Here is a 21,409-nt window from a genome sequence, read left to right as displayed (position 1 = left end):
AAACCTTTTCAAACCTTATATAAATAACAAGTTGCATGCTAAAAGTGATTTATTTTAAGGAAAAATTTAATAAAATATTGATTCTTTGACTATGTTTTTTTGTTCAAAATTTATAGTCTCACATGAGGTTTTTTTGAAAAATCTTATCTAGTTTGAAATTTAAATCAACTTTGAAATTTCCAATTCTGTATAAGGAAAGCAGCATCGCTTCTTGAAAACTCTCTTGCATTCACATGTGAAAACCTTGACTGGTCAAATATTTAGATAACGCAAAGTAAATAAAAAAAAGTTGTTTTGCATTTCTGGAAATAAAAATTTCACGATCTAGATTTGTCCGCAGAACTATGTTTTCTTACATGAATTATATTATAATTCTAATGCAAAAAAAATCTATTTTAAGTAAAAACCTTAGGAAGATGGTAGATTTTTACGAAAAAGTAAAATTATAAATTGAAACTTATTACAAATTTACTTTTAAAAAAAATTAATTAATTTGTTTCCGGACATTTATTTTTTTTAATCATTAATCTTCCATTTTCCTAAATTGATTTTTTATATAGATTTGCAATTGTCATTCAAATTTTACACAGGACTAAGACATACAATAAATTCTAAAATATCGTCTGTGACGTTGCACAATTTTTCGTAATTGTTATTTTTTTGAAAATAAACATAAATAAATAATTGAATAGCGATCATAATTTTGTAAATAAACAATCGACAGTGATCGTCAAGAATTCTCAGGTTATAGTCGTTTTTAATATTTGTTTCTAAATTCGTTTTTCTGTATTAAATGTATTCGACGAGCTGTTCAAATGAAAGAAAGTTTCCGGGTTCTGTTCATTAGTTCAACAGAAGTCAACACGCTTGCGCCATATCGTCACTTCTGCTTGCCCTTTTTGGAGGAGAATACGACGTAACCCAAAACCCCAAGCAATATTTTATTATCGTTACCATATTTTTGCATCCAACTCACAAATTGTCAGCGAATCCTAATAAACAACCAATTCTTTGAAATTCTGGCCATTTTCAATATATGGGATAATTAATTCAGTATTCAATTTGAGGGAGTATTTCCTGTCATTTCTCCGTTCCAGTAGAGACAACCTATTGTCTATGCCCGAGTAATTATACATTTTTCTCGACGTTAATTAATATCTTTGATTTTTGAGAAATCATAATTAAGGGAGTCAAGTTCGTCATTAAACTCTCGGAGGTTGACGGCATGTAAGACAAGGATGAAAATTATAGCAAAAGGAAGCAGAAAACTGTGTGTAGTTTACTTTAGGGTAACTACTTTGTTACATCCGTATATTTTTTCTGCTTTTATTTTCTCTTAAGATTAAATGCATTCATTCTACTATTCTAATCTTAAAGCATGGCAAATATTTGTAATTATCATGGAATGTCAAAATATTGAAGATTGTAAATTTTCAAATTTATCTTTAAACATATCATAAATTCAAAATTCAATAAAAACTATTAAACATAATCTTTCAATTGTTAATAAACATTTTTATGTTGATAATTAATAATTATTGTCATTTTTAATAAAAATTATTTTATTTTTGCCCTTAGAGTCAACCCATAGTTTCAACCTACCTAAGTAGGCTGGGTCAGTAGGGCCCAATAGAAATAAACTCTCGATGAGTTTTTTACCATTTTCTTCTACAAATTCTACAAAATCGAATATTATTCAAATTCTACAATCCAAATATATAAGAAGGAAGAATAAATTCAATAATTTTGCATCTTCAGGGAAATTATCCACAAAATAAATAAAAAGTAAGTGTCAAAATTATTTTAAATAATTCTCTTTATTTCTTTTTGAAAACTTTTTTCTAAATCTATTAAAATCTTTCATAATTCCCAATTCCGAAGGATACTGCCGTTTAAAGCTGGCGGTTATTCTTCAATTGTATATTATTTAATTTCTTATGTGTTTACAACTAATTATTACCTATGATTCCTAAATTTGTTAATGTCACTTTATTTAGTTGTGATTAACAAAATTTATTCCTCACATTATGTATTTCCTTAATTTTTCACATCTTCTTAAAATTGAATAGAAATAATAACCAAATTAATCCCGAGCTATTGGATTAGAAAATGTATTTTTTTCATATTAATCTATTGGACTGAATGGTTTGAAAGAAATCTTTATAATAATAAAATAAAAAATTATTTGATAGACTGTAATCACTTTAAATACTATAATTATAAATAAATTAAAATTTTTTTCAAATTAAATTCTACATTATTTAAATATAAATTTATTATTATTTCTTTTAAATCAAAGACAAATTTCACATTAAAAATATGTCGAAAGAACAAATTTCTATTGAAATTGGAAGTACCAGGAAAATTTCAAATATGTACGACATTGTGTATTCCGTAAGGAATTGAGAGGAAATAGTCTTGTGCCTTATATATAGGAAGCCAAAATGTCTTTCGCAGCTCAACAGTATTTTCGTGAGAAATCTCACTTCATAAATTATTTTACCTAATAATATTACCACCGAAGAATAAGCACAAAACTTGTAAATGTCAGTTTCCTAGCTAGTTATTGTAATGCGGCAAAATTTGTCACATTACAAGAATCAATTTAATTTGACATTAATGATATAATAAAAAAAACCACTAGAACAGGAATCAAGTCAATAGGTTGCCATGTAATCCATTGCAGTATTTTTTCAATTTTCTTAATCTGACAAATCGTAATAAAATTGTATTGATTCGTTTAGTTAGAAATTTTTCTTAAACAATTTTTATTGAACTGAAATATAAACAATGTGGCGTATAAATTTTGAATAAATTTTTTTTTAATTTTATTTAATTTTAATATCGTATATAATGAATTGCGGGACTGTTATATATTGATAATAGATGTATAATGAAATTGAAAGTTGAAATATTTTATTTTCGCTTAGAATTGTAATATTTTTAGCTCTAATTTGAACAATTGAATATTCTTAGAGCCTATTAATCTTCTCTAATTAATTTATTACTCGGAAATGGAAATTTTTTTAAGTTACTCATTAATTCCGTTCGAGACTTAAGTGGGTTAATTTAAAGCTCTACATAGAAGAGCACTTTTACTCGAATTGTCGAGGCTCATCTGGCTGAACATGTTCTATAGTCACACTAAAAAGGTTTTTATTGCTGAAGAGTGGAGTTCGGATTTGGTCTAGTGAAATAGAAAAAAACCGGTGAAATATCGTGAATTAACCAATTCAATTTCTCGTTTTTTTTTTTTTTAGAAAAATGTTTCTCTAAATCGTCTTTACAAATTGCTGCAATTGATATTATTACCAATTACATTAACCAGCTACTGCAAAATTAATATTTCTCGAAATATCATTTTATGGTCAAATTTTAAGAGTAAAAAAATGTAATTATGGTAAAAAATATATTTAATTATAATTATATAAATTTTTTTATGGATATATATATATATATATATAAAATTATAATTGTTGTTATTACTGTTAATTTTTGAAATTAATGCAATTTTTATAAAGGTAAAATAATAGTTTTTATTTTTTTTTTAAATTACATACGTTTCTTTTTAGGTTTAATAAAACTAAAGGTACGTATATATATATATATATATATATATATATATATATATATATATATATATATATATATATATATAGTGTCTAGGAATTTAGAGTCTAAAATAAAATAAAAGTTTTAAAAACCAACTTTTAACGAAATTGGAAACATAAAGAACTTTCTAAAACAAAAAAATCTTTTCTCCTATACTTTCGTGTGGTTTTTGAAAGAAATTTATGTTTCCAATTTACATTTATTTTTTTTAGCTCGTTAATGCGAGTCCAGTTTCTTATTTTATTAATTTTACAATTATGTAAAAAATAGATTTTTTATTTCTAGAAATCATGAAAATATATGATTAAAAACCATTTATTTCAATTCTATTTATAATAGTTGTATTTTTACAATCTTTTAATATTATATAAAAATTTTGCAAAAAACATCTCTGAGAATTTTAAGATTAGGTATGTTATGTATTTTCAGTGAGACATACATTTCCTAATGCCATGGCAATTTTAGTAACAGTAGTAGAAGTCTATTTTAATCAGACCGAGTGAATTTATATATAAATTTTTGTGAATTAATTACATGTACAATCAGACCTAATTTTTTCAAATTGTATTTAAATTAGAACGAAATAATTGAAAAGTAAATTGAAATATATACAGAAGATAAAAGAACAGAAGCAATGAAGAACTCTGATTGCAGCCGTCGGAGGTGTTAGTGAGTAGTAAAAGACAGTTTGCAGTATTTCAGTAGTAAAACAAAGTTTCAGTCAGACGGAGTAATTTCTTAATGTTTTTAGTTATGGTACATAATTTATATTTAATAACCAGAATACAATGTAAATGTAATTTTCAAATTTATTTGATAATTTACTGTTTTCCGTCGACACATTATTCCACATTAAATTTTAAATACAATAAATAATTCTAGACCGTAAAGTTATTCCGATTGTAAATTGTATAGAGCAAAAGGGGGAATGTTATTGGGAACTTATGTTACACCGCACAGCACGGATGCGCAGCTGTTTTAAATATATGTTCAAAAGACATCGAATGGCGTGTGTTTTTAGATCTATGATACAAGTTCAAAACTGTTTCACCTCATAGTACATAATAGAGATGAGAACAACCGTGGGCTGCTGTGAAAATTTACGAGCCTCCATACACTCACATATACCATAAAAATTTATATTCCCTTCTTTTGAAAATATTCTCTGGACGCGTCTCAGCATCTGCTTTTTTATATATAAAAAGAAAAAAAAAATTTTGCTTTTAAACTATTCAAATATGTTTTGCAACATTTGAGTGTGACAAAAAGAAAATAATTCTTTAGAACGCCTGCTCGTGACACACCGAGTGGAGAGAGAAAGAGAGAGTAAATGTTGGTGAAATAAGCACATACATTTAAATCTATGTTTCCGGCATTTACGTTCCTTTTACACATTCACATGAACACTCTCTTTGCACAGGAAAAAGAAGTAAAACTGTATTTTACTTTTAGTGGTTACATGATAAAATGCGTTTCATTGATAAAATGGTAAAAATAAAATTAGCAACTTGAAGTTTTGCTTTTATTTTTTCCAAACACTAGAAAAATTTTCTTAAAAAAAGAATATTCTACTTTAGATTTAATTGATTTTTTCTCTAATTTTGAAAGTGTAATAATTCTTATTGTAAACATAATACAATATTATTAAAAACTATTTTTGTTTAAGGTGGATGACTGATGCTCATAGGTACATACGGCCAACAATAAGCGCCTGGAGCGATAAGATGCGTGGTCAAGGAAGTGAAGAAGCACGAAAGAATCCGATGTAGTCCAGAGGTGACGAATGAGCAATAGAAGAAGAAAGAGAATTCACCTCCAGAAAAGAAGATAACAGAAGCAACGCAGGCATCAATGCTACAACTTTCTGTTAAGTAGTAGAAGGTGATAAGAGGATTGGTGATGGTCATCCAAATCGCTCCAGAATTTTCTTATGCTGACATTTTGAGTAAGCTTCGCAAAAATTTCAATCAGGATGTTTATCAAATAAAACTGATAGGTGCTAGAGCTACACAAAAAGGAAACTTTCTCATCAAAATTGGAGACAACTTCAACAGAGAGACTTAGATGAGTGAGGCAGTAAATAGGCAGTTAGTGGATCGACAGGTCACACTTAATATTCGCGATTTGGATTATCTTACCCAGGTAGAAAAGATACAACAAGTGTTGACCGATCCTATGATCCAACCGGCAAGGAATGAAACTCGTGGTTATAGTCACCAATTCAGTTGAAGTGGACAAGCTGGAGAAATTTAGACGTAGAAAAATTGGTTCTGCATGTTTTCCAATAATTGTGTTTATAAATTAAAGATTATTTCAATTAATTAGGCAATTAAATTTTTTTGCAAGTTACAATTTCAAGAGAGAAGAAAGTAGCTTTAGAATGTCTTTATTCATTGTGATTAACAGATTCGCTTCAGCTTACAGTTAGTCAAGTTTCTTAATTACCAAGTTCGTTTACTTTAGTTCAAAATTAAGTTTATTTATTCTTTGACTCTATAAAGTTCCCTTAAAAAGAGAAATCTTATTTATATTGTAACATTTCGATTCAAATCAGTTTCTATACACTTTCCAATTTATGCCAGTAAATTCTATTTTTGATTATTTGTATCGTCGAACCATGTGATAGAATTATATTATTTCAATCATTGAAAACCATTTGAATTGTTAATTTTCTTGTTTAAATTCCATATATTATTCCTTTTTTATAAATATATTTCGTATATAGTACGATATAATATCACTAAAAAATAATTTATATAATTTTTACAAATTATTATACTTTCATCCTTATAATATTAAAAAATAAATAGATAATTACATTTTTTTTATTTTCTACCATAAAATTGAAATTCAATTTCAAAATGTAGGAAGTTTTAGAATGAAATATGTCACTGGAACGAGACACAAGTTTCCTCAATTTATATATATATATATATATGAAGAACATTTTTTGTCGACTTTTAAAGAATCTAATGTGTGCTACTTTGGCTTGCTTCCAATGATTCAACTCTTGACTTTGATGTCGTGAAATAAAAAAAACGAACTTGCTCTCCCGTCAGCCACCCAAAATATGATCTTATGAGCAGATAAAAGAAAAACGCACGATATAGAAAAAAAGTGAAAAAAAAACATAAAAGAAAACAGTAAAAAAAAATAATTTACTATCGAATAAGCAGTTGTCAAAGAAAAAAGTTTTAATCTAGAAAATTTTATTTTGAACTTTAGTCTTTACTGCAGTGAAAGCTTTTGTTACCACTGGTTTGAAATTCCTTTAGAGATTTTTATATCACAAAGGACTAACTGTTTTGCTCGCGTGTCACGTTAACCGTGAGATTTTTATTTTAATTGCGAGAATACCTGTAAATATTCAGAGTGTAAAATTTTTTTCAGCTTTTGATTTTCGATTCAGTTTCATTTTATGATTGAAATTAGTTTAAATATTATTATTTTTGTTTAATTTTGAATATGCTTTATGAATTTACGATGAAATATTGTAAAAAAAACCATATTGGTGCTTGTGAATATAAAACAAATGTGGGCTATCCCTTTACATTCATCGTATAGGGCTTATTTGAATTCTATAAATTTAAGCAAACAAATATAACGTGATTGGAAATTTTGTATTCATCATATACGAGCTAACTGAATATACATAATTTGTTTGACGAAAGGATGTTCTTCCTTTCTCTCATTATGCAAATTCAAAATCGTGTCTGAGAATTTCGAAGCCAAAACATTAAAGTTACATTAATTTTATTTTTATAGCGAAACTCCTGAAAGTTTTTATATGTTGCAAAGTTACATTTAACTAATGACTCTTTTTCATAGTGTTCTTTACAATCTATAAAATTATAGTTTGTTTTTATAAATCAGACAATATTTTAACTTGTAACGAAAGTTTGAAAATTGTCGTATAATTATTTTGTAAACTTATCGGATGTCGATAATTATGTTACCGACGAATCAAAAATCTATGAAGTACTCATTCATGACACGCGCGCTGTATGTACGGTCCCCACCAAAGTTTCACGCATGCGTTCCATTGAACCGATCGTCTTTAAAAGTCAGGCACCCATCGATAATCGTCACTTCTTGAAGCAGTTTTACCGCAGCAGGACACACTCCAAAGTGGTCTTACCACGGCTAAGAGGTCTTACCTCACAGTAGTTTTACTACAAGCCCAAATGAACGAAAAGGTTGTTTTACCACATACGAAGAGGTTTTACCTCATAAGCAGTCTTACTGCATAATATGGTTTTACCTGTTAATCGTTACTTTTTCCTTGTAATAACAAAAAATTTAGCTTTGGTTACTAATTTTGATAAATCCGATAGCAAACATCAGTTAGCATCTGTAAGTAATTCCTTTTTTGCCATGTAGACGAATAAAAAATATAGTATTGTTTATATAGTAATTCTAATAAATAGTGAAATATTAATTCCATTGGTAAAATAAAACTATATATAAAATGAGAATAAAGTTTTTTTTCCCTTAGATTACAAATATTGTATTACTCGAATATCAGAGAGAGTTTATCCACATTGGAATGAATAAAAACTAATCTCTTGCGGCTGAGCAAGATACACGTATATATATATATGTGTGTGTATATGTATAACGCTCCATGTACTCAGGTTCGCGTAAAACTACAAATTTCGCTTTGTGAGAAGAAGCATCGTACCACGTGCATTCCCGGCAAGGACGGTAATGAAAATGCCTCTGGAATATTTCTCGTGCCCCTTTAATATATCAAAGTTAGGGAGCGAAAGAACGAAAAGAAATAGAATGTTAGAGAGGGGACTTTCCTCGACAAGAAAAGATAAGAAACACAACAGTGTGTTGAATCCACTCTACATTCCTGAAAAATAAAAATATAATAGATTTTTCTCTCTACCACCAATTTCACGAATAACATGTTTTATATATTTATATGTGTAGAATAGAGAAAGCTTTAGCCTCATATTTGGAATTGTTATATAAAAAATAAATGTTTTCTAAATTAATAAAAAACAGATATATTTCATCAGTATTATGAAACATACAACTTTAAATATTTAATTCATTTTATCGAATTAACAATACTCTAGATATTATCTATTAAATTTCTTTAGAATTCAAATTGTTAATTAATTTTTCTTTATATTATTTATTTACTCATTAAAATTCAATTGCTATATCATTCGATCGAATTTTTTTTTCTAATTATATATTATGCTTTTTAAAAGTTATGTCATTAAGTTTCAATTTACTTTTTTTGAACTTGATACTTGAGTTTAGAATTTCAAGAGCGAGTAAAACAAGCAGTGATTTTCAAAGTTGAACCTCTCATTTGCTATTACTTTGACTCAATTATTATCATTTTAATGAAAATTACTTGTCGCCTTTAATCTCTATCAGAATTTGCAATTATAATCAGCTTCATTTTAAATTATTATTGATGCATCTACTTTAGTATTTTATGCAACAAAATTTAATTTATTACCTTTGATATTTGTATTAAATTATTATTGATAAACCTCCTCCATGAGAAGCACTTTAAATGAGAATTTTCAATACTCGAAAAATAATTATTAAGAAAAAAAGAAAATAAAATTTAAGCAAGAAACAATGTAGCATACATTTAATAAAATGTATATTATCTTTTTTTTCTTAATTTAAAAACAATATTTATTAAAATTATACTGACAATGAGTAAAATATACTGATGAATCAATAACATTTTCCATCGAAGAATAAAAATGATTAATTTAATGATAAAATTTATTACCTACATACCGTCAAATTCTAACAATTTAAATTTTAATATTGATTGTGAGTAAAATTTATGGATCAAAAACCTATATAATTATTGTTAATAATTATACAATGGGGATCCTCACGGCCAAACTCGACTAGTAAATAGGAGCATCAGTGTAAGATTTTAGAGCTCCAAATTTCAAATCGGATTTGTTGCATGATATCAAAATAAACAAATATAAAATGTTTTTGTTTATTTAAATGACGAATAAAATTATAAAATAAGAAATAGTGGTTATAATAAAGTGTGGATAACTATTTAAAGATATCAGGAGATTGACCAATACGATCAGAGCTGTTGTATGCTATTGTCAGTGGTAATGGAATGTGTCAGAAGTTAAAAAAAGTTATATAATTTAAATTAAGTGATGTTCTTCACAATGGTTAAATATTCTGTCACTTTATGTAAAGGGAATGCTAAATTTAACTTCCCAAAAGATGAGAAGCATCGAATATTGTAGGAAAATGCAATAATTGCATCGATCGGCAAAATCTTCTTAGTTATGTACAAGTTATTTCGAAGGGGATAAAATAATTAAAAACAATGAAAGTTCATACACAGATAATTACATTGTCACAGTAATTTTATTTTATATCAAAAATTAGAAGTCACGAATGTAATTTGTTTATTATAAATCTAAAGAATTATCAACATAATTTCAGCACGGTTTCATGAGGTGAAGATCGGTCTTGACCAACCTAAGTATTTTTTCCAACTTTGTACTAGAAAACTTGAAACATAAACAAATTGACACTATATATACAGACTTCAGTAAAGCTTTTGACAAGGTAGACCATGGCATCCTCTTGGCGAAGCTTGAGGCTCTGGGATTTTTTAATATTTTGTTAAAATGAATTAAAAGTTATTTGGCAGACAGAACCTTATCAGTACGTGTTGGAAACGATTACTCTAATATTTTTAGCACATCTTCTAGAGTTCCTCAGGGTTCAAACCTGGGACCACTTCTCTTTATATTATTTATAAACGATATTTATTTGATCATAAAATTTTCTAAATTTCTTTTATTTGCGGATGATTTAAAAATATTTAAGGTAATATCTTGCAATCAGGACCACGAGGATCTGTAGTCGGATCTTGAGCGCCTCTGTGAATGGTCTATAAGCAACAATTTGCTTATTAATTTAAAAAAATGTTATATCATTTCGCAGACCGGTCGAATTTTCTGACTGTGGGTACTCCATTGGCAATGAGATTCTAGCCAGAGTAACTTCCATACGTGATCTCGGTGTGCTGATTGATTATAAATTTTCCTTTACTAATCACGTCATATATACTGTAACTAAAGCTACCAGAGTCTTGGGCTTCATCACCAGAAATTCAAGGCGCTTCAAAAACATTGATGCTTTGAAATGCTTGTACTTGTCGTTGGTCAGACCGATACTCGAATTTGCATCAATAATATGGCGACCTCACCAGGACGAATATATAGTTTTGATAGAGCAAGTTCAAAACCGATTTTTGCGTTTTGCTGCCAGACAAACTGGTTTGCCACTAGACTATAATAGTCATGAATATGGTGAAATTAGAAGTAAGCTCAATATACCGTAGATGTCTGACAGATTTTTGTTTGCTGATCTTCTTTTTTTATTTAAAATCATCAACGGTCGTATTAAATGCTCAGACCTTCTGTTCTTATTCGATTTCTATGTGCCACAAAGGTTACCTAGAAACCCACCGCTATTTAAACTACCTTTTATTAAAGAAAACTATATAACAAATTCAGTAATTAACAGACTGAGCAATGAGGCAAACCAGTTTCACAACAGCATCGATTTTTTCTGTAATTCACTCACAACTTTCATTAAAAATTTGCGCACTTTGATTTTCAACGACATCAACAACAACGCAGCCATTTAATATAAAACACATACAATGTATTTCTACAGTACTCTGTACTAATAGGTTTTGCCCGTATATTTTTAATAAATAAATAATGAAATATATTTCACTATGTTCACACATGTCATTTGTTGGATTAGTATAAATGTTATGTTTATGTATTTATATAATTTTTTGAAAATAACAACATAGATTCCCTCTTGATACCATAATTATTTTATAAAATAATTTGACATTATAATAAATAATATATATTATTTACACAAAGTTTAATCTAATATATAAATTTAATAAAATAAAATTATTAAAAATTATACATATATACAATTATGAAACATAAATGCAATTTTAAAATTATAGTTCTTATAAAAATATATTAGAAATTATGCAGTGGTACGACGAAATAAAATGTCATAAATTTGATTCAAAAACAACAATCTTTAATTTGTCACTAATTACACATTTGTGAAGTTTTAAATAAAAATATAAATTGTGTATGTCGCGTACAACTCTGTGAGTGAAACGGAAGTAGTGTTGTGTGTAAAATATAGAGAGTGACTCTAAATCAAAATAAAGCCCAACTTCTTTATAAACTACCTCTTTATCAGCTTCAAGGTCAGCTGAATTCTCGATAAAACCCCAATCTGAGCTGGAAAGAATATTACTCAATAGGAAAATGTCACAGAGTTTATAAAGAGGTTCCAAGCCGTAACAACATTCTCTTTACACACAGGTAGTAGTAGGGGCCCTCTACATTGGTTAATTTTGTCCCCTAAGCGCCCTTCGATCAGTTATAAAGAGGTTGGGCTGTATAAGAAAAAGAAAGAGGGAGGCGCCGTCTATATTAAAATAAGTGAACAAAAAGGGGTGCGAATTACAGATTCTAATAAAATACAAAAAGAAAAATAAATGTCATTTTAATCGAAATAAAAAATTAGGCGCTTCACGATCTTGCTATAGTGCTACCCTTTGGGGTTAGCTTTACATATAATGGTCCCTATTATAAAATTATTAAAATTTTAAATATTCAATTTTTTAATATCAAATTATTTCTTTTGGCAAAGCTTAAGGCTTTTCTAATGTTTTGTTAAAATGGATAAAAAGTTATTTGACAGATAAAACCTCTTCAGTACGTATTGGGAATCAATTTTCTGACATTTTTATTGCATCTTCTGGAGTTTCTCAGGGTTCAAACCTGGGACCACTCCTCTTTATATTATTTATAAATGATATTAATTTAGTCTTTAAATTTTCTAAATTTGTTTGCTGATGAATTGAAAATATTTTATGAGTACTCTATTGGTAACGAGGAGCTTATCAGAGTATCTTCCATACGTGATCTTGTTGTAATGATCGATCATAAATTTTCTTTTACTAATCACATCATATATACTGTAAATAAAGCCACCAGAGTATTAGACTTCATGACCAGAAATTCAAGACGCTTTAAAAACATTGATGCTTTGAAATGCTTGTACTTCTCGTTGGTTAGACCGATACTTGAATTTGCATCAATACTATAGCAACCTTATCAGAATGAATTTATGGTTTTGATAGAGCGAGTTCAAAACAGATTTTTGCTGACAGACAAACTGGTTTGTCGTTAGACTATAATAATCAGGTTTATAGTGAAATGAGATATAACCTTAATATACCGTTAATATCTGAAAGATTTTTGTTTGCTGATATTCTTTTTTTTTATATAAAATCATCAATAGTCGTATTAACTGCTTGGACCTGTTGTTCTTATTTGATTTCTATGTGCCGCAAAGGTCACCTAGGAACCCACCATTATTTAAATTACCCTTCATTAAAGAAAACTATATAACAAATTCAGTGATCAACAGACTGAGCAGCGAGGCAAATCAGTTTAATAACAACACATTGATTTTTTCTGTAACTCACTGACAACTTTCATTAAAAAATTGCGCGTTTTAATTTTCAACGACATTAATAACAATGCGAATAGGCTTGGCCCGTATATTTTCAATAAATAAATTACCATAAATAATAATTTTTTCAGAAAACTTGGACCATTTTTTTGGTCAATTTCGAAACAAATCTTTTGCATTTTAAAACACTTTTTACTTTTTGATCTATTTTTAAACGGATCACAATCATGTACTAATTATGTAGATGGGATGCATGACATTAGAGAACAGGTTGAATCGAAAGTACATATGTTACGTATAAAACGTGGAACACAAGACCATGACCGTAAGGCACTAACAATAAGTAGTGTGCAATTTTAAAAAGTGAAATATTAATTGTTTTTATAATATTTTTAAAATTAAATTAATGAAAATTAATAAATAAAGTAAAATTAATTCTTTTGTACGATGAGTACAAATTTTCTAAATCATTTATTTTATTTAAACTGTTATTTCCTTTTTTTATGTATAAAACATTTAGGCAATTTTTCTATTTCTTAAATTTGTTTCTTTATGTAGAAATTTTAATGTTTTTCTAATTAAAATCATTGTTTAAATAATAATTAGATTTCTTTTGTCTGTTATTTGTAACAACTATTTTTTATCTAAACGATAATTAGTCTTGTGTTCCTTACATCTAGTTTGAAGGATTCCGTATGTTTTCCCAACATAGCTACTATAACAGTGTTTACATTCGAGTTTATAAATTACATTTGTGTTATCCATAGTATTCAATTTATCTTTACTTAATTTAATAAATTTATCTAACGTTCATATATTTCTAAATATAGTTGTTAAATTTTATTCATCTAAAATTGTATAAAATTTATAAGAAATTTTGTTATGAAATGGAATTAATATAAAAGCGATAAATTTAGAATTCTCTTTTTTGGAATAAAATGAAAATGATTCAAATTTTCTAAAAAAAAATAATTTAATTTCACGGTACGTAACTTTTTAATTATAATTGAATTTTAAAAAATTTGAAAAACGATATACTTAAAATGTTTTTAATTAGATATTCTTTCTAAAAATAATAATTTATTTTTTGATTAAGACAAAACACCGATGAATATTGAATTCTATTTTTTAAATACAAAAATGTTTAATGAAAATAATTTAGTTAATAAAAATTAATTTATTTCAATTATTTATTTATTAACAGTACAAATAATTGACAATTTTCAAGTGTAAATATATGCATGAGATTTCGAGTTCTTTTCATTTTCAATAAAAAAAATTTTAAGAAAACAGTTGTAATTTAATAATGACACTTTGATCGGAGAAATAAGCCCTTTTGAGTTGGGTAAAGTTCAATCACCCTTTAATTAACATTGGTATGCATGAGTAGCAATTCAAGTCCTAGATTCTCCGCAGGCGATACCCTTGACTCAAATTGTATCTAGAGGGTGCATGTTACGAGGTCAAGCTTTCATTAAAAGCAATTTTCGTCGGGGGCACATATACAATAGTTGTCATTCTTTTATTAATAATAAAAAAAAAGTCGGTCTATGTAAACATACTGCAGCAAAACTTGTATTTTTAGAAGTTAATTATTTTGTTATAGAATAACACATTTTCATGTCCTTCGTTTGTCATATCGATAAAAATCACCCTATAATGAATAATGGATATACATCGCACATACCATATTTGTATATATATATATATACAAATTCACTTCAACACACAATGTTATTGAATTTAGTTTGCGTTCTTGAATTAATAACAATAAATCACATTTAATACTCAAAATCTTCTATTCTTTTAATTTAAATATTTTTATTTACATTAATAAAAAAAAAAATTTTTTTTTCTAATACTAATTTAATATTATTTAATTATTATTGTACAATAAATATTTTTTTTTTAACGCAGTGATAATAATAAAGTGCTAAAAAATTATTAAAAATTTACACTTAGATTAATGAAATTTCCGTAAAATAGTAAAAATTAAATAATTGGAAAAGTATTTTTGTAATACAAAACATTGCCACCAAACAATATATATATTATATGAAATCTGTTTCTTTTTCATTTAATCTAATTAATTTTACCCGGAGTAATAGCGGACGTTCGTTTCCCAAGTAATTTAATAAATGTTTTTAATTTTCAGATAGTGATTTAAACAATAAATTTCAAAAATACCGTGTTTAATATAATAAAAATGAAATGTGATATGAATTTATTTGAATGTAAATAAAACATCCGAGTGCCGAAAATATATATTTTTTTTAAATATCGTATGTACTGTTCATTACAGACTACATTATTGCTCGACGCTAATCCCTTTTTCTATATTGTTTATAATTTTATATACTATTGGTTTAATTATTCGATGTAGTAATATATCTTAAAAATTTTATTATTAGTACACTTACTAGTATCATATTGTATTTTAGATCATTATATTCTTATCATTAGATCTTTTACATGAATATTGTTGCTTTGACCGAACTTACCATTGTATTGCCCTTAATGGTCATTTGACTTTGGGCTTGATATTTTGTTACAAATAAAAAAAAAAAATATATATATATATATATATATAAATTTAAATATATAATAAAGAAAAATTTTTAACATTTGAAGATAATGTAGATGGAATTTTTTTTTAAATTTGTGATAAAAGAAGAAATAATTAAGAGACAGGTATTAGAGAAAAAAAAGAAGAGAGAGAGAGAGAGTTCAGTTAGATTTGAAATCCTTTAGTCTCAAGGCGCAGGAGATTAAAAATGAAAAGACAAATTGATTTTGAAATGCGACGATAAATGGAACTCACCGTGGATATTATATGAAATGAAATTCCATCGGCAACAAGAGATTCCATCCCTTCTTCTTTTTCTTTTCTTAATTATCGCGCGCGCTTCTGTAATTTCCACTTCTTTTTTTTATTCCCTTTTATACACCACATCGATCGATAATGAGTCTCGTGGCATTATTAATAGAGAGAGAGAGAGAGAGATAGCGATCGAACGGCAAGTCAAAGGTTTAAATTCCACCACCTTAGAGAAAATTTCTCAATCCTTTTAAAAGCGCACGTCCTTTTAGTAAGTGTGCTTCAAATCCACAGTTGAGTCGTGACTTTCGACACACACTTTGACTTTATACTCATGCTGTAATTCTCATCCAAGTCCATTGAACGGAACGAAACTCTTGAGCTCTCAAAGATTAACCGCTCGACCAATTTTCTCGATCTGTATATATCTGTATATATCTGTCCCTCTCTCTCTCTCTCTCTCTCTCTCTCTTCCTATATATATATGTAATCGATATCTCACGTTTTCAGTCATATGCGAGAAGTCAGGAAACTCCTTTAATCTCACCATTCAAGAAGGAAACTCAAGGCAATATTTTTTTCCCCCAAAAAAGATCAAAATCCTTCTTCTCATATCAGGGCAAGTCGATGATATCAAATACCTTTTTTCATAGTGCGATTCACTTGCTTCCTGAAAAGAACGTGTATTTTTCTTGCCAAGTATATAGCTCTATTCTTCACGTACTCGTCTGATCCTTGCGGATGTTGCTCTCGTGCTTTGGGAAATCAACGTGAGATTCTCATCGGGGGTTTCAAGAGACCCTCCTCCTCCTCCTCTTTCCGGTTTGGAATTTAGATATAGGAAAATAGATAATAGATAAGAAAGTGACAATAATTATTTTATAAAAAGAAACTTATGTTATTTTTGGATAAAATTTTTTTTTCCACTTTTGGTTCAAAAATTTCACTCTCCACAATATCTTCTAATCACACAAAAAAATCACTAACTGTCACTATTCCACTTTTCATCTATTTCCTAATACTAAAATATCACATTTTTATCTTCACAAGCTATTAAGAAAAAAAATGTTTCACTCTTTGTTTTAGGTTCCTTTATCGATTTCTCAACTTGTTGAAACTACTCGAGAGTTCACTGAATGGGACATGCATATGTTTTTCTTTTTTTCTTGGGGGGGTGGATAATTTTTAATAAAATTTTTGCTAAATGTTTTTTTTTTAAACTTTGTTTAATTGTTTCCTATTTTTTATTTGGTCGGAAAATTTTGTTTAATATATTTTTTCGATTGAATTTTAGGTGTGAATTTTTAAGCTCTGCGAAATTAGCGGGAAATAGTCCTCATTGTTTCGTCGTCGCCGCTAGGACTTGAGGGGGTTCGTCGGTGAACGAACGCCGAGCGACTGGCAGTCTGGTCGCGTTTCCAGAGTGCGAATACTGAAGCTGGTCCGAGGCAAAGCTTATAGAGAGGGTGAAAGAGTGAAAGCGAGAGAGAGAGCGCAATAGGGAGGGAGAGGATACTACTACTCGGTAACCAACCCCAATTCTCAACCCCCGTAAATTCTTCCTGTGGGCTCAAGAGAGAAGGAAAGAGGAAGAGAATAAGAGAGAAAGAGAATCATGTGAAAAAGAGAAAATCTTATAAGATAGAGAGAGAAAAAGAATTATAAGAAAGAAAATATTGTCGAAAGAGAGGGGATGTAAGAGAGAGAGAGAGAGAGAGAGAGAGAGAGAGAGTCAAGGAAAAGAGACGCAAAAGTAAAGGGAGAAGAGAAATTGAGCCTCTTCGGCTCAAAGTTTGCGCAGACTCTATAAAATGTCGAGTCACTAAACTGACCAATCTACTTCCTTAGCAAGACTTGTTGATTTTGATAATAATCAAGATACAAAGTTTTATATTTCTCATTGATAATATACGGGAAATAAAAGTTTTTAAACAATACTATATTGTTTCTAAAGATAAAGAAATAAAGGTGTATCCTATAAATAAATGTACATACATAAAAGACAAAAAATTATGACTGGGCAGGGCAACATGAGTTTTACAAATATAAAGATTTATCTATTTTTCGTTTTATTATTTTTTAACATGAAATATAAGGGACTGATTAGAATCATTTTCTATTGTCAGAAAAAAATTTTGTTCCATTCATTATTACATTGTATTCAATTATTATTTTCATAATTCATTTCTTTAATTTTCATAAAACATTTTTATAATTAAAAATAAAAAATATTTTCTTAAAAAAATTTATACTAGATTTTTCGTAATCTCAGAAATAGTTCAATGTGATATATAATAAAATAAATAAAAGTAAAAAAATATATACATATAAATACTGTAACCAGTCTGTGCAATTTCACTCTATATGCCTAAATGACCGAGTATTGATTTTTCTAATCGATCGCCGCTCTGAATGTTTGAAAATTATCGTAATAATTATTTTGTAAATTTATCGGAGGTCGATAATTACGTTACCGACAAATCAAAAATCTATGTAGTATTCATTTATGACACGCGCGCCGCAGTAGCAGTCCCCATCGAAATACCGCGCATGCGTTTCCACTGAACCGATCGTCTTTAAGAGTTGCGCATCCACCGAAAATCGTCACTCTTCGAAGTGGTCTTACCGCAGCAGGACACACTCCGAAGTGGTCTTACCTCAAAGTAATTTTACTACAAGTCCAAATGGAGAAAAAGGTGGTTTTACCACAGACGAATAGGTTTTACCTCATGGGCAATTTTACTGCATAAAATGGTTTCACCATGCGTTATCTTTTTCCGTTAGTTTCCGCCAATCGTTACATTCAATTACGTCACGTTTCTTTCGTTAATGTAAATATGTAATATAGGTTATGTTCTAAGTTTTATATGGAGCATTCTTTCTCAACGGGAGAATTGCTCCCCCCAAAAATGGTTTGGACGAAAAGAGTTCAATTAGGTCTCAAATTTTAGGTATTTACGTCTATTTTGAAAAGCAAAGTGGCACTTTTTAAAATTCAAGATGGCGGATCTAATATGGCGGAAAATTAAAATAAAAATAGATTAAATTCACTTAAAATTTGTTACTCGCGAGTTTTTTGGGTCACTGCATATGTTTCTGAAGTCAATTTTGTTCCAGCAAGTCAGGATTTTTTCCTAACCTCAAAAACATGTCGTATTTAATACAACAAGCAAATTTTTTTAAATAATCTCGAATTTGCTTAAACCTTGTTACTCAGGGGTTTTTGAGGTCGCTGATTTCGAATCTAGAGTCAGATTTTTAAAATTCAAAATGGCGGATCCTATATGGAGAACGAGTTTTTTAAAAAATGGTGAATTTTTAAAAAACTTGATATATAGGGGTTTTAGGGTCACTAATTACGAATCTGAAGTTAGATTTTTTTAAATTCAAAATGACGGATCCAATATAGCGGACGAGAATTTAAAAAACTTGAATTTTTAAGAAACTTAGTATCTGACGGTTTTTGAGTCGCTAATTATAAATCTGATGTTAGATTTTCAACATTTGAAAAGGTAGATCGTCATGAGAAGCATATTGGCTCTTTTAAAAATTAAAGATGGTGTATCTAATATTGCAGAAATTTAAAAAATCTGACCATCTATGTTTGAAACTTGTCATTTGGGGGTTTTGGGTCGCTGAAAACAAATCTGATATTAAATTTTCGAAATTTTAAATGTCGGACTGGAGAATTAGAAGCCTTTGTTCTGAAAGTTATGGTTGCTATTCAATTATAGTTTTATTTTAGCGTAAATTTTTTTCATGATAATATCTGGTTCAGTATGCCAAATCAAAAGACACTTTGATAGATGTTGTAATTCTTACCAAGCGTTTGGTATTTCCAGTTACACTAATAATGATTTAAGACCTATTTCGAAAGGTATGGAAAAATATCTAGATCTGCTCTGTCTGATAATATTGAAGTATACTGAGAATATAGACGTAATAATCACGAGTTTAGTGTTAATAGAACAAATTCTGCTAGCTTGAGGAAAAAAAACCGCAAAGGGTAGTCATTATTACTATAGGGCCTATAACATTGTAGGAAATTAAAATTTCATCAAAATTTTTTTTCTGTTGGTAGTTTACAAACATAAAGAATTATCTTGAAGTTGTGAAAGATGTTTAGGCAAAGACTATATTAAAGCTAGTAATCAATTACCCAACATAAATACAGGGACTTTATACAAACAATAAAATTGGTAGCATGTCTACCAAATGAAACATTATTTTTCACGGAGGATTCTAAAGAAACCAATTACAAAAATTACAAAATGCACGAATATGAAAAAGAAAAGACACCAAGTTTCATAAGAATCCAATAGTTTTTTAAAATCTGGTCCGCCATATTGGATCCGCCATTTTGAATTTTAAAAATCTGACTCTAGATTCGAAATCAGCGACCCCAAAAACCCCTGATTAACAAGGTTTAAGCAAATTCGAGATTAATATTTAAAAAAATTTGCTTGTTGTATTAAATCCGACATGTTTTTGAGGTTAGGAAAAAATCCTGACTTGCTGGAACAAAATTGACTTTAGATTTATATTCAGTGACCCAAAAAACTCGCGAGTAACAAATTTTAAGTGAATTTAATTTATTTTTATTTTAATTTTCCGCCATATTAGATCCGCCATCTTGAATTTTAAAAAGTGCCACTTTGCTTTTCAAAATAGACGTAAATATCTAAAATTTGAGACCTAATTGAACTCTTTTCGTCCAAACCATTTTTGGGGGGAGCAATTCTCCCGTTGAGAAAGAATGCCCCATATAAATACACGCTTTTTTAGAAATTTATCTGTAATTTGAATTCTTATTATTTGTTATATTTTTGAACCCAGGTCCGACGAACATTCGCATTTGCATATTATTCTTTAACAATCATTACAACTTAATAGAAAAATGATTACAATATAATTTAACCTTTACTTGACACACTTTTTCTGAGTATCATACTTGACACATTGGGGTTTTTTGTACCCCATCGACAAAAATCATCATGAAAAATAAAATATTAAATATATCTACTTCAATTTTTTTTTACATATTCTTGAGAGGTATCTTCTGAAAACTATATAAGTTATATAGTAGAATATTTAAAGTAAGTATTTTTAAAAAATTGGAAAACGTGAGGTATTTCGAGAAAAATTGGTAAGAATGGAAAAACGTGGGGTATTTTGTACCCCAGTGTGTCAAACAAAGGTTAAATAAAGTATACAAATTTTGAAAACTAACAAATATCTTTTATGACGTACATTTTGATCTTGTCAACTTTTGGCATATTTAAACAAAAAAGACAACAAAAAATTTCGCATCCTGAATAAAGTTTTATTTTCTCTCCTTTTAATAACTTTTGCTTACTTTCGCAGCACTGTAAGCTTTATATAAACGTAACATCTGATTTATCTACTTTGCAAGTAGAATTTTCACATTTT

General features: G+C 28.3%; 1 protein-coding gene across 1 annotated transcript in view; it reads right to left on the bottom strand.

The window, feature by feature from the left end:
- The window catches only part of LOC127281460 (C-X-C chemokine receptor type 2-like), a 30,279-nt gene extending 12,891 nt beyond the window's left edge, over window positions 1-17,388 (bottom strand). Inside the window, exon 1 of the mRNA XM_051305178.1 lies at window positions 15,983-17,388. The gene's annotated coding sequence lies outside the window, so the exon portion shown is untranslated. The remainder of the gene's footprint in view (window positions 1-15,982) is intronic.
- Window positions 17,389-21,409: the final 4,021 nt, after the last annotated feature.

This window comes from Leptopilina boulardi, unplaced genomic scaffold (genome assembly GCF_019393585.1).
Source record: "Leptopilina boulardi isolate dan_hultmark-lab unplaced genomic scaffold, ZJU_Lbou_2.1 LbouV2_269, whole genome shotgun sequence".
Lineage (NCBI taxonomy): Eukaryota > Metazoa > Arthropoda > Insecta > Hymenoptera > Figitidae > Leptopilina > Leptopilina boulardi.
This window is presented reverse-complemented; position numbering and strand designations above follow the sequence as displayed.